Below are 15,556 nucleotides of genomic sequence, written 5' to 3'. Positions count from 1 at the left end.
TACTATCTTTCCTCAGTGAATTTAAATGAGAATGAACATAGGAACTGTATAGAAACTGTAGCCTGTTGCTGTTACTGCACTTTGAATCTTCTGTGAATATGCCTAATATAGAAAGAACATTTTTAAAACTTTAAAAAAAATAAAAATCCAGAGAGAGGGATTAGATGCTGTGACATAAGAGATTAAGACAATTTAATATACTGTGCTACTGCTTGAAGAAAAGACTATAAAGAATGATACAACTACTTACAAATACCTCAGAACTAAACCATTAGAGTTACAGGGGTTGTTATAACTTTATTTACTATAGTGTCACTTCTACCGTCAACATAGACTACTAATTCTCTGAGGAGTATAAATTGAACACAATGAGGCCTACCACATAGGGACCTTTCAGAAAAAAATCTAGAAAATGAAGACACTCTACAGGAATACTTAGGTTATATTTTAGGAAATAACTTTAAAGAGTAAGGCCTTTAGTGCTTCATCTGGCACCATTAATATCTTTGGGGATTTAAAAAGTGACTTGAATAAAAAATTAAGATAGGCCCTTCCAGGCAACAGTATGAGCAAAGCAAAAAGTAGTTAATATGTGAAATACACTTCCATCAAAGATATTTTTAAAGAGCTGCATGTGAGGGAATATCAGAGAGAGGATTATAATGGGAAATCCTGATTTTTCTGTAGAGGTCTGTACTAGCTGACCTCAGAGGCTTCCAAACTGACTTTCATCTAATATTTTAAAAGAGTCAAATGAGGGTATTCTGGAGAGTGAGTAGATCAGTTATTATGTGTACTACAAGATGTTGCTGCTGTCTCCTGTCAGATATGCCACAAGTGAAAGAAACTACATTTCACATCTTAATTGTAGTTAGTGAAGATGAAGAATAAAGCTATTGATATATTAAATTACACATGGTTGCAGAATGTCTTTTTTCTATAAATCTTACTGTGTGACAGACCATTTTCCTGTAGGTTTTTTCACAACCTTAGGTGTTTCCATACCCTAAATACCTGTTACAGAACAATAAAGCTGCTGCACAAGGGTACAGAAGATACAAGTGAAAATACACATAATTCCAATAGGCTGTTTTCCATGTGACAGCTATTTCATTTAAAACATTTGCCTCTTTTGCATTCTAAAGTGTTCTCAATGTTATAATTTCAGACCACAGCCTTTAATTTTATTGAAATAAGTCTAGTTCTAAGATTTGTGGTAGAAAACTGGTTTGAATAACAGCCAAACTACAGTTAGACTCAGGTTTCCAATCATACTAAACACTGACCCTTCTTGTGATTTAGTGCAAGTTTTCCATGGCACAGGATGTATTGGTAGTTTCTAACATAATGCACAGCTGAGCTGTGGAGATCATTGTCTCTGGGTGCTGTGGTTGCTAAAAGCTTACACATTTCATAGGGACATTGGAAAAATTCATGGAATAGAAATCTACTGTGGGTTATTAAATACTGACAAGCCACTTCTGATAGAGGAAGCTCCTAAGCCACACATGATTCAAGGCTAACATAGTACTCGGTAAAAGTGTCCTTAACTTCTTTTTACACTTAACTCTAGGCATTCATTTTGGTCATTGTATGAGAAAAGATTTCATGATGGGTACAGTGAGTATGGCTGCTGTCATGAGTGAAGAACTTTCATCAATAAAAGCTACTCCCTTTGCTGTTTGTGTATGCCAGCTCCTTGCCGGTAATTATCTGACTGTCTCTATATATGATTCTGTTTCAGTCGTTACATTATACTGTGATGTCTGACAGCTCTTTTGTTAACAACTGGGAGACTGATTTTATAGCATATGCACAAACAGAATCTCATGGAGGACCCATTTGGCAGGGCAGGGTGTTGAAATGCACTGAATGTTTTCCTTCTGTGATAAAAATAATTCTGTGGATCAACTCTTATTTTTATCTGTATAAAATTTTGGTGTACACCCAAAAGTTTCTGTCACAGGATCTGTACTGTAATGTTTTCTGTGTCCATAAGTATTGTAAAAACAGTGTTACATATATTTTTCTTTGTATTCTTGCAGGACAATATTTGGCATTCATGAAAATCTTAGCACCAGGAAATCTAGTCAGGTGCTGGTCAGATTAGATAAAACAATGTAAGTGTTTACTGAAAGTTAAAGAAGAAAAAACGGAAAGCAAAAATGCTGAAAAATAATGTCCTGACAACAGTCCATGAACAGATTGCAGACTACACTGTAAATAGTGTTATAAGAAAAGGCAACTGCTTCATCAGGTTTCTTTATCAGAATCAATTTGGCTGCCAACTGACCAGTGTTAACCCTAAGACACACCACATAACATACATTTCTCTGGGAGGAACATATCCTCTTATTGACCTTCATGCAGTTATATGTCCATTAGCGATTTCCGTAGGGCTTTGTCAAGGTGCATACATTGCTTCTGCATTTGAAATGAAATAGAAAAGTGACCCCTTTCTATTTAATATTATTTCTTAATTCTTAGACATCTTTATGCAATTTTCAGACAGCTTCAGAATGAAACCAATTTCAAAGCAGACCTTTTTTCTGTTGTCTTTTCCTCAAAATTACATAACCACTCTTAAAACTGTTTGAAACCATATAAGACCAAATTTGAAGAGAGATTTCTATGAATAGTTTCTTTAGCTGCAAACTAAAGCTCTCTAAAGCTGGTACCACAGTGGGAAGGCTCTCAGAGTGAAGCCTAGTTCTACTACTCTTACACTGAGCAGCACCTTACTCTATGAGCAAATCCATGTTTTCCTTACACCTTTGTGTTTTCTCTTTTATACTTATTAAATTGACTAAACTCAGTCCATAATGAGAAAGCATGTTCTCAGAGCAAGGTTTGTTCTAAGTTCTTTGTTAGAGATAATTTTAATTGACCTACAAAACCTGGAAAGGAATTAGAATATGTTTAGTAGGTTATGTTATATGTTTAAACATAACTTGCCTATATAAATTTATAATACTTAAATTACATAGAATCACAGAATCATAGGATGAGGCAAGAGATGTAGTATATTATCTAGTCCATCTTTAGGCCTGAGTATCATATGCTTTATGAATTTCACTATTAATAGACATTTGATTAGACTTTGGAGGATGCGCGTTTTCTGAGGTTCCCATAATCTCCTAAAACAACCTACCGGCATTCTTATCAGTAAAAGTCTTTCCTCCTGTATGAATTTTTCTTCCATATATTAGTTTAAGTCAGTTTCTTCTTGTCCAAATGGTCAAGAACACAGGTCCTGAGAATACACTTTGAAAAACTTCTAATGTATATTTGAGGACTATTACTTCTCCTCTCCCTGCCTCATTTTACTGCACATCTCCCCCTCCCTGTTTTCTCTTTAAACTAAAAAAATGCAAACCTTTCAGTTTTCCTCATTGGTTATGTTCTCAAGACCTCTGACCTTTCTTCTGGAGTCTATTCTATTAATCCCAACCTTTATTGACACAGAAAGCCAAAACTAAACAGAGGTTAATGCAGTGCTTAATAATGGGGCAGGATCACCTACAATATACACTCTGCTCATACAGCCCAATATAGAATTTCTGTGTTTCAGAAAAGTGTACCATTTCAGTCTGTCATATTTTAGATGTGTATTTTATACATTTTGAGGAAAAACATATAATAATAAAACCATTAAGTGAAAAATATATGCCATTTTGTATGAAATTGTCTTTAGTGTTAAGTAGGATCCTGGGGATATTGTGAACAGTTTATACTATTGACACCTTCCATTGTGTTCACACTCAATACTTAAAATAGTAATACAATATTCAGAGCGATTATTTTGCCACTTGAGGACCACAGAGGTAAGAAAATGTTGTACAAAGATCAATTTATGGACAAGAACCAGATTGGTTAATTTCAGCCCAACAAAAGACAGGTTAAAAATGGCAAGTGAAGAAGTGAAGCTTATTGAAGAGTTTGCATGGCACCCACTCATTTTTTTAAAGATATGTAACAATCACAACATTATTTCTAATGTTTCTTGATGTTTTTTATAGCGATTTTCATCTCCTCTAATTTCAGACATCTATAAACTGGACATCTAATTTCATAGAATCATAGAATCATCCAGGTTGGAAGAGACCCTTGGGATCATCGAGTCCAACCATCTACCCTACACTACAAAGTTCTCCCCTATATCATATCCCCCAACACCACATCTAAACGTCTCTTAAACACATCCAGGGATGGTGACTCAACCACCTCCCTGGGCAGCCTATTCCAATGCCCGACCACTCTTTCTGTGAAAAATTCTTTCCTAATGTTCAGTCTAAACCTACCCTGTTGGAGCTTGAAGCCATTCCCTCTCTTTCTGTCATTAATTACCTGTGCAAAGAGACCAGCACCAACCTCTCTACAGTGTCCTTTCAAGTAGTTGTAGAGAGTGATGAGGTGTCCCCTCAGCCTCCTCTTCCTCATACTAAACAGTCCCAGCTCCTTCAACCGCTCTTCATATGATTTGTTTTCCAGGCCCTTCACCAGCTTCGTTGCCCTCCTCTGCACTCGCTCCAGCACCTCGATATCTCTCTTGTATTGAGGTGCCCAAAACTGGACACAATACTCGAGGTGTGGCCTCACCAGTGCTGAGTACAGGGGCACAATCACCTCCCTACTTCTGCTGGTCACGCTATTTCTAATACAAGCCAGGATGCCATTGGCTTTCTTGGCCACCTGGGCACACTGCCGGCTCATATTCAGCCGCTTGTCAATTAGAACCCCCAGGTCTCTTTCTTCCAGGCAGCTTTCCAACCACACTTCCCCAAGCCTGTAGCAATGCATGGGGTTGTTGTGGCCCAAGTGCAGAACCTGGCACTTGCCCTTGCTGAAACTCATGCCATTGATTTTGGCCCAATGATCCAATCTATCTAGGTGTCTCTGTAGAGCTTCCCTATCCTCCTGGGAATCAACACTCCTGCTTAACTTGGTGTCATCTGCGAACTTGCTGATGATACACCCTATGTCCTTGTTGGCTTCTTTACTAGCAATGGGCAGATCAAAGCACCCATGGGGGTCAATTCAACTATACTACACCACTATCTTAAGGGAACTTGAATTGGTATCTGCAAGTACCTATTTCTCTGCATAGATTAAAAACATGGCAATCTCATTTAACCTGTATTGGCCTTAAACAACATACCTTGAAATACCTGTGTTAAATGAAACCAATTAAAAATTTTTGGTGAAATCAGGTGAGCAGAGTTTCAACCAATCCACAGCATCAAGTAGTGGCAAGACAGAAGGAACTTTTTGCTTATAGCCTTGACCTGAAATAATTAAATGACATTTAGCAGTCTTTTTGATACAGTGTCATATCAGCTGACTAACCATGTTAACATCCTAGTATTTCAAATTTGGATGGGCATTCTGAGACAAAGAGTGAACACCAATTAAACTCTCTTGTGTTAAGAGACCAATCTACCAAAATATCACACATATTTGTCATGGCACTTTAATGGCCTTTGGTGGATTTGAAGTATCAGTAGAATTAGATATTATTTGAGATGAAACCAAGTTTGAACTTCAGTAAATGGAAAAGCAGTTCTTTGGGTACTAGCATGCTGTTTGCACATCTCACTGAGACAGCATGGTTGGAAATGTATCATCTTTGCCACTTTGAAGTTTTAATGTCATCCTCTTTCATTTATGTCATTAAATTTAAATGTTGTTGAAGGTTAAAGCCCTTTGTGATATCTTATTTGAAAAAGTGTTTTGCAACTGAGCAACTGTTTATGAATATATTTGAATGTTTCATTTACATTTTATTTCGTGGTAAGGTTAACAATGATAAACAGTTATACTAAACAGGCTAAAATCCGATAGCTTTGGGTGAAGAAAACAAGGATCAAAGATGGTATCAAAGGAACTATAATTGAAACTCTGACATCATATTTAACTATTCCTTCGCTCCTTCACAGACTTTTGGCATATTTCGATATTAAATCTGGAAAATACTTAACAATCAGATCTGAAAAGAAATTTCTGGTTTCAGTTTCTGAGAAGAGTTCTAGAAAAAGAACAAGAATTAAGCAACAGAGAAAAATCCACAAAATACATGGAAAAAAAATCTGAAAGTGCTATTTTATAAATGTTCCATGGCACGATTTTTATTTTTCATGTAGATTTTCTTCAGAATAGAATGATAATTAAAACTAAAAACTGTTTACCAGTTGTAAATCCAATGTAAAAGCTCTAGGTCATGGGAAGTAAGCTAAGAATAGTAATATGACTAAAGATTATAACTATCATGTGAGGAAAATAGGCAGTTTAATTTCTGCCAGACAGTTTTATTACTGTAAGTTTTGCCTTTGGCTATAAACTTATTTATGTATGATGATTTCAGCTATTGACTTTGAGGGAAAGAAGAGGAAGCTGTCCTCCAATATTAATTGTTTTTCAATTATTCCATATCTGTGAAATACAGGCTAAGCTTACCCACTCATAAATTAATCTCTGTATTCCTTACCTAGAGACCCCAATCACTCTTATGCATTTTGTTTCTTCTCTTTCAGAGAACAGAACTAAATCCAGTGCCTCTGCCTGAGAATCCCCAAACTCTGTGATTTGTGTCACTTGGCATGAAAACACTAATGGAAAATCTTCACAATTTTGTATTAAAAAAATAATACCCTTTATTCCAGTTTAAATTAGCATTAGCCAACACTGATGCTCAAGGTCTCAAGGAGAACCAAAAGTCTTCTGGAAGAAGATAATTCATGTATTTAAGCACTCTATTGCTCATAGAATTTAACCAGCAATTTATAAAGTACTTTAATTCTGTGGAAGCTGCTGTCAGCCCAAAACTTTGGTGATGTCCATTTATGTCTCTTCTAAGCTGATTCTGATCAGCATCCATGGAAACTGTCCATGCACTAGCATTTTGATTTCATAGATTTCAAATTTGTAAAATCACAGAATCACAGAATCTTCATGGTTGGAAGGGACCTTTGAGATCATCAAGTCACACACACACACAAAAAAACCCCAACAATCACCGGCACTAGAGCATGCCCTGAAGTGCCACATCTACATGTTTCTTAAATACCTCCAGGGATGGTGACTCCACCACTTCCCTGGGCAGGCCATTCTAGTGCCTGACCACCCTCTCAGTAAAGTAATTCTTCCTAATATCTAACCTAAACCTCCCCTGCCGCAACTTCATATCATTTCATTTCCTTTGGTCCTGAAAAAGTATCCTGAAAAGTTACTGGCTATCCCCCTGAGAATTTATTCCAGGTTACAAATGCGAAGATAGGAAGCCTCTAGCAGTTTCCTATGCACCCTTGACGTGACGGCCATGGGCAATGCAGTCTTTAGGAGAGAAGACTCCACCATGAGACATTTAGTTTTTAACCTAGAAGTTTCAGTTCAGCAGTTTTAGAGGCTTTTTTTTTCTTCTCAATTCTCTTACACAGAGCTTTAAAATATTCCCAATTTCCCCTCTTCTCTTTGCCATGTAATCATTCACTTCCCTCAAACCAATGTAATTTGACAGAAAGACGTCGAGTGACTAATGCCATTGACGGCACAGCTAGATTTCAGCAGCACCAGTGAGCACCATGGCTGTGTCTACACCGCTCTGAAAAAAGTACTCAAGATGGGTTATCAGCTCTTGACTCTGCTTGTTTCCCACCTAAAGATATTTACTAGATACCTCTCATGATATGATAACTTCTTATCTACCAGTAAGCTAGGCCCAGCCACAGGGCTGACATCCTGCCTGGCCTCAGTCTGTCCCCATCCTCAGGGAGGTGCCCAATGCCCAGGGCTGGGGCTGTCCCCAGATACTCCCGGCTGCTGTGGAGCTGGCTGGATCAGTGGGATGTGACTGGATCAGTCCTGGCTGCCAGAACCTGCCCTGACATCCCTAGGGAGCTCCTACTGCTCCTGGCCATGGGCAGCTTCTGGCCTGTCCTGCAGCCTGACATATTTTACGCTATTTCATAAAATAAAAATTCAGCCAAGATTCTGTCTTGACCGACTGCCTGTCTCTGAGGTCAAAGATTAAAGATGTCTTGAAGACAGTCAGAGAGAAATGGGCAGCCTGCTGAAGTCAGCCTGCATATATACGATATACAAAGGGTGCATCAAAGATGTAGGTGTAGACAGGAATACCAATGAGAGCCATGCAGGCTGCTCTGACTGCAATTACACTCTTCAAATACACAGGCCTCTGTACTCACTATTTTCATATTGCAAATGCATGAGGATCTTCAGAGTAAATCTGTTTGCCTTTCAACTACTTATTCCATTACTGACTTGAAAACAATGTGTATTTTTTCAGAAAAGAGATGTGTTAGCTCCAAATTTCCATGAGATCTGAAAACTTAATCAGTGAGAAATAAGTATCGTGTTGCTTAAAGAACTAGTCTTAATGTTTACATGTTTTTAAAAAAAGATGAATAAATGCTAAGTCCTCCAACTTCTTTTTCACTCTCTGACAATATCTATCTTTGTGGAGATTTAGTCAGTGTTGTTAAAGGATCATATATTTTATGCTTTTCTTTATTTCTGAAATTTTACTGCTTTGTGGAAATATCTTTAAAATGTCATGCAAAGCTTTAACTTTTTGGCATAAGTATCATCAACTTTCTAAAGAGAATTTCTGAGAATTTCACAATTAGCTCCAAATTCTAAAACCATAATTTATGCGAGATTTCAAAAGGGCAGAGATCAAACTCCAAACACATTTGCTTTGTAGAGTGGGATGCAGTACTGGCCTCCGATATGTCAGAAAAAAAGGTCACAAATTCAAATAACATTTTGATAAGTTTCAATGATAAAAAGCTGCATGCACTTTTTTTTTATTAACACAATTTTTCATTCTGTCTCACAATAAGTAAGTGATCAAAATGAAGTCATGCTACAGAAGCAAGTTGAGTGCTAACATAAATATCATTATGGAACGATACAGATATTTTGCCCAGTTAACATCACGGGTATTTCAACATGGAGTCACAAAATGTAATTCAGCGTATAAGTGTTTTATTTGTTTCCTTCTTCCTAAATAGCTTTTCTTCTTCACTAGTAACAAGAAGCAAAATCACATACATATTTTCAGATATTTTTGCAATTGCCTGTTATAAATCATGGAAACAACTCTATTTTTTTCTAGTCAGTTTGAAGAGGATAATTCCAATCTGAGGGAGAAAGAAAATGGTGCTTCCCTCATCCTCAAAAAAATAGTGGACTCTGATGTTTATTGAAAACTAAAAAGAGGCATCACTGATAAAATCCGAACTCTATCTTAGGGATGAACTTTCTTCACCATTTCAGTGAAAGTCACGCAAAACATGATTGTTCTGTACAACATTTCACTTGAGGCATCAAATAAACTTATTCTGTGTCTCCAGTCTCAACTCAGCTGATACTAATAGGTGCAAAATAGTGTCTTCAATTCACCTAAATGGAATATCACTTTTTCCCATACTTATTACATGTATATTCCTTCCTGTATTTCATTCTAAAAATGGTCTACATTTTCCCATATGTAGGCCAAAAGCAGCTTATGATTAAGCTCAGTGTCTTGAAGAGACTGACCTGGCAATTCTCGCCTTTGCAAACCTCTCAGTGAATAAAGACTTGGCTTTTAATGATTTGGATGTGCTTTTGCTGCTTTTGCTACACACCATCTGAGTCTTGCTCAAGCAGCAATTCAAATCATGTTTGTTCCTAGGCACAATAGAAACTTACACCCAACTAGCATACATTTTCTTTATGTGCTTCAGACGTCAAGCAGTCTATGATACAATCCTCTTGGTTACAGCCTACATCAGTTCATGATTGACACAAAGGATCATCTATTTCAAACATCTTGCAAGCAGCAAAAAATGTACTATGCTTCAATCTAATATGTTCTCTTTCACGTTTACCATAATAAAGGGATGACATTTTGGTTAGTGCTTGTCATTTGATTTCCAAATTGGAAAAAAGAGATCCTAACAGAATCAGGCAGATTTTGTATTTTCTATTTAATGTCTTTTAAATCTAGCTGAATTCCCCAGATTATTTGTACCACTAATAAATATAAAAGTAAAATATTTTTCAATCTCTACTGCACTGTGACTGAAGGCGGCCTGTAACACAGATCATATGAAAACTTTGCCTGTAGGCAGCTAGCAACCAAATGAAATCTTTGTAGAAAATCTGCATGGGACTTTTTAAAATTGTGACCATCCTCAGCAGTTCTCGATAAGCACTGTGCCTCCAGTGCCTACATAATTTTTTTGATTTTTTTGTATCTGATCAAGGTGATCTTAAAGCTCTATAGTTGAACAAACCAGGATGCAACTGCTCTAACTAATCTTTCCTAGAACCAAAAGCCTTCTGCTGAGTTTGTTCCAGTACCCTTCTTTCCAACGTCCCAGAATATTTTGATGCCAAAGCTGTCACTTTACATTCAACTCTTTATCTGATCACCTCTGAGGAAAATTTAGCAGATTTCTCCCACCCTTGAGCACTGGTTTCTTTACATATACACTATTCCTACAGCTGAATGCAGGAACTTTGTGTTTAGATACCAAAATCCTTACTGTATCCAAAGCAAAAAAACCCCAAACCCTTGGCTTTTATTTTTAAAACTATTTTTCAAGGCATAGAAGGAAAAAAAAGAACCTCTTTTGCAGTTCTTGGCAATCAGCATTTCTTTGAAGTTTCTGCTTTATTGTGTGACATTGCAAAGATTTATCTGTACGATTGACAGCAGATTAAATCACAGATTTGATAGCTGCTTTTTTTGAAGTTTGCATGAGTGGCTGATTTATTCAGGAATGTCTAACAGGTAAGAGACTGATAGGTCAATGCTTATATCATGTATCACCTAAACAGCTTCTGTAGTGACCAACTATTTATTGAGTAAAGGCCTGGCAAAACATACCAGACTGACTGGAATGAATCACAAAAATCTGCTTACAAAATAACAATATATGTATTGCTATCACCTTCCTACAGACTTGCCTGAAGTTAAAGATTATAGTGGTTTACTCATGTGAAAGATACATCACGGAGTTCACAGGCACTGTGATATCATCCTCCTCTACCTTAGTATGCTTAGTATTCAGTCTGAAACCTTGACTATACACTTAGTAAAACATACAGCTAAAAAGACAAGCAATATGGGACAAAGAGATCTTTTCTTTGCAGAATGTTTTTGGCTTCTACAAAACATACCAGTTCTGGAAAGAATTGTAGGTTTAGCTGTGGAAGAGCTTTAGACTTGCAGAAAGTGTGTTTTCCTGCAAGGAAAACGTGTGTTTGGTTTGTTTCAACAAATCTTGAACTGCTTTGTAATAGATGTAGCAGAAAATACAACAGTATAATGTCCCCTTTTCTAACTTTGTATCTGCAATTTGATTGTAACAGTTCTGAGTCTTAAAATAATACTTTTAATTGACTTTATTATATTGCTTTTGGTACATGCTACGCTTTACTCCCTGTGATAGGGTAATTAAAAAAAAATATCAAATTTTAAATACAAGACAAATACTGTAGCAATTAATTTGACAAAAAGTATTACTGACAGTTATATGGCATTTTTATTCTTGAGGTTCCCAGAGCAGACCAGAACTCTGTTTAATCAACTTAGAAAGAAACTATGAAAGACAACTACATTCTGGTCTGAAGCTGAGCAGCTTAAAAAAAGTACAAAAAATTTTCATTAAAAAACTGCCAGTTTCAAAAAGAGCTGCAAGAAAAAGTGGTGGGTTTTCAGACTGCAACTCTATGTAAATGTACATAAATAAGCAAATAAATAAATAAATAAAAATATAATGTATGTGCATCTCAAGTTTCAAAAATGAAAAATTAATATTTTTCTGAATCTACATCAGATGTAGGAACATCTTTGGAACATCACAGTTATGGAGCATTTCATTCTTTATAAAAAATGCATCTATGAATGATTGAGATGCACAACTCATTGGAAAATACAGCATATCCAATGATTATTTCAGTCTGCAGTGTTGGGTGGATCAGGGTTAACTCAGGTGGAGGTGTGCCACTGATGAATTACCACAGCCATACTGTACATTTTGGTCTTCAGGAGCAATTAAAGTATGCTTGAATTGAGGTATCTTACAGGATCACAGCACATGGAGGAACTACACAACAAATGCACCTATTGCATGATTTCTCCTGTTTTCAGGCTCTCCATTCATCAGTGTGCCAATAACACTAATAAAAAGTAATGAGCTGATGCTAATGATCTTTGGAAGTTCTAATAGGAATACACTGTAGGAGTGAAAGGGATTCTAAGAAGTGGGAAGGTAATTATGAGAGAGTTCAAAAGGATCTTATACCTAAGCAGTCTTGCTTCTGTGCTGGAGGAGACAAATTCTTATCCCATGCTAGGCATTGGGTTCTTAACTAATATGGTTACTGCAGGTCATCCCATTGTTATTGTTTCTTTACAGCTGAGAGTAGCTGTGTGTTTGATCATTAAATATAATGCTACAATCCATATCTTGATGTGTTAATTTATTTTTTTTTTTCAGAGACATCAATATATTCTCTACAGTGTTGTCTTAGGGACAATAGCTTTTCAGCATCTTCATTGTGATTTCCTTCTACCTGAGAAAAAAGATAAAATCCTATATTTTATGAAAAAAAAACCACTCTGTCAACAATTTTTTTTTCTAACATAGCCAATCAACTAAAGCCAAGAAAACAGAATAGCAAAAAAATCTAACATTCCTACTGAAGTACACCTCATTAGGGTTTGAATTCATACTAAGACATAAATTAAATATCCAAATACATATCAAAAGATGTGAATAATTAGCTGGTATTTAAAGAGTGTTTAAAGATGGTGGACATGAATACTTCAAATGATTTCTGATGAGATTTGGAGGTGGTATTTTAAAGTATTTTAAAGCCATGAGTATGCATCTTGTCTACAAAAGAGGGCTTGATTAGTACGTAATAAAAAAAAACATGGAACCACATAGATAACAATGAAAAGAAACAAAATCTTGAACAGCTGTTACTAAATGAGCAGCATCAAACCTACGCATTGAATGAGTCAGGGGTCTTGAGAAAAAAAAAATCATATTTTGATTATATCATTGAATATCAAGTGCACATAAGAGAAACTGAATAATTTTGGGTTTTTTTCTGACTTCTGACTGGCTTTTCAATTCCAGTAAGACACATCCAAGATAAGCTTTAAGCTACACTGCTATGACATCGTTCTCTCATCAAATACCTTGGCATTATTGCTAGTTTATAGAACCACCTGCAATATTCTATTTCTACACAACCTCATGAGACCATCAATGTTTACTTTCTCATTGTATGTTGAACTGATGAATATTAAATTTGAGGAATATTTTTTTGATCATCATAAGATTTTAAAAATTAATCTGTTCTGCTATATTTACCACCATTTTCTGCTTGCTTTCCTTGGACAGTCAGCAGACTGACCTTAGTTGTAAAATTACTCAAAAAAGAAAATGAATTTTAAAAGCTCATAGATACCATTAAAAAGGTTTTACTGTGCTTTTCAGTCAGGATTTTGAATCTTTGATCAGACATCATGTTCAACAAGTCATGGATCTAAAATAACATAATTACAGCCAACTAAGTTAAAGAATGTGTTGCGATAGGAAAAGGGGCAATGATTTAAAATTAAAAGATGATAGATTTAGAATAGATATACGGAAGAAGACATTTTTTACCATGAGGGTGGTTAAACACTGGAACAGGTTGCCCAGAGAGGTGATAGATGCCCCATCCCTAGAAACATTCAAGGTCAGTTTGGATGGGGCTCTGAGTGACCTGATCTAGTTGAAGATGTCCCTGGTCATTGCAGCGGGGTTTGGACTAGATGACCTTTAAAGGTCCTTTCCAACCCAAACTAGTCTATGATTCTATGATTTTAATATGACTTATACTTGAAATAATTAGCCACTGAGTCAGATATATTTGTAAAGACAGCAAAATGTATGAATAAAAACGTATGTTTGAGAGACTCAGTGCATTTACAGGTACATGAAAAAAAAGAAAAAAAAAGCAAAAAAAAGCACGAACAATTTTCAGTCCCTCTATTGAGGTCTGTTTATGTAAGTTTATAGTAAGCACAACATTTATGGTAGAAAAATGAAACAAATTGGTGTATTTCAAATACTTGAAATTAATTTTGTTTGCCTTGTTTACATGTTTGAATTTCAAATACCTTTTAAATACTGTTGGGTTTTTTTGAGTAACAGTCTAATATTATAACTATGGCAAAGTTAGGAGAACTTCTGACAGAAAAGACGTTTAAAGTTCTCAAGACTTTTTTAAAAAAGCTATCTGTTACAGTTTCTCTGTACATGGTATTTTCATCATCTTCGAAACAACATGTGAACTGTGAGGAGTCAAAATCTGCACTACTCTATTCAAGCTGTGTATTACAGGGATCATTTGACTGAAAGGAAAGATGCTTAAAATTACAGTTAACTTTTTCATTCCTTTTTTTTTTCCCCCACAAAGGCATCATCATTTTTTACATGATTATTTATTTATTCATTACTTGTGCCAACACACACATATTGTCAGCCAGAGGAGTGACTTTTATAACACATGCCTGTACATGTTTTCAAATTAAACTGTCATTCTCATAAGGAAGTCAGTGATAACAAAGTAATTAATTGATAATTAACAATATTTTGATAATCTATCCTTTGTTTATCCATTCTCTGAAAATCTGTATCTGCTTACAGTCAGGCAAACACATTTAGAAAATCTTCATGTGTACAACTAGTTATATAAGTAGTACACTTCTAGCTTTTATACCTCAGGCTACAGATGTCCCTCTGAAGTTTAAAGCCATATGTCAACATGAATTTAGTGTGTATTAACGATAAACCTCCCTCCTGTCATTCAAAGTTCTACCTTTCTATAGAGATTTAAAGAATATGGTGTTTAATTTCAGAATGAAATGAGGATAACTTTACCATAAACTTCTCCAGACAGTTTGACTTCAACCAGCAAAACAGAAAATGCCCATCAGTATCAGCAATATCCAGTGCTTCAATAGTGGGGTGAGGCAATGGCCTTTATAAAATTTCAAGGTTTTTTCTTGGATTTTTGTTTTACCCATGACATTTTGCTTAATCCTTCCTCATCTAATACAGTATTCAAGAACTGGTAAAGAAGAAGAAAAAAGATTTCTTTTAGAAAACACTTCCAATTTCTTTTTTAGTATATAACTTTCCTTGGAAACCTTTACTTTTTCTATGTCAATACGTTCCCATAACTTCAGTGCCTTGTCCAGTCTTTGGCTTTCTCACACTGGGGTTTCTACAAATGAAGAAATGTATCGTGAGCTGTAAGTAGAAATGTTATATACTTATATAAATATAAAATATTTAAATTACATAAATATATATAATTTCCATTTACATTTGTGTATACTGTATATTTAAATATATGTGATGTATTTTGAGCAACATATTCATACACTGGAACTATATAAATTCAGAACTGAAGGAAATTCCATCAAGTCTTGGAGATCTCTCCTATATGTCTTGCTCTCTTTTACCTGAGTAGGCAGAAGTAG

The sequence above is a fragment of the Numenius arquata genome, chromosome 9 (assembly GCF_964106895.1).
Source record: "Numenius arquata chromosome 9, bNumArq3.hap1.1, whole genome shotgun sequence".
Lineage (NCBI taxonomy): Eukaryota > Metazoa > Chordata > Aves > Charadriiformes > Scolopacidae > Numenius > Numenius arquata.
This window is presented reverse-complemented; position numbering follows the sequence as displayed.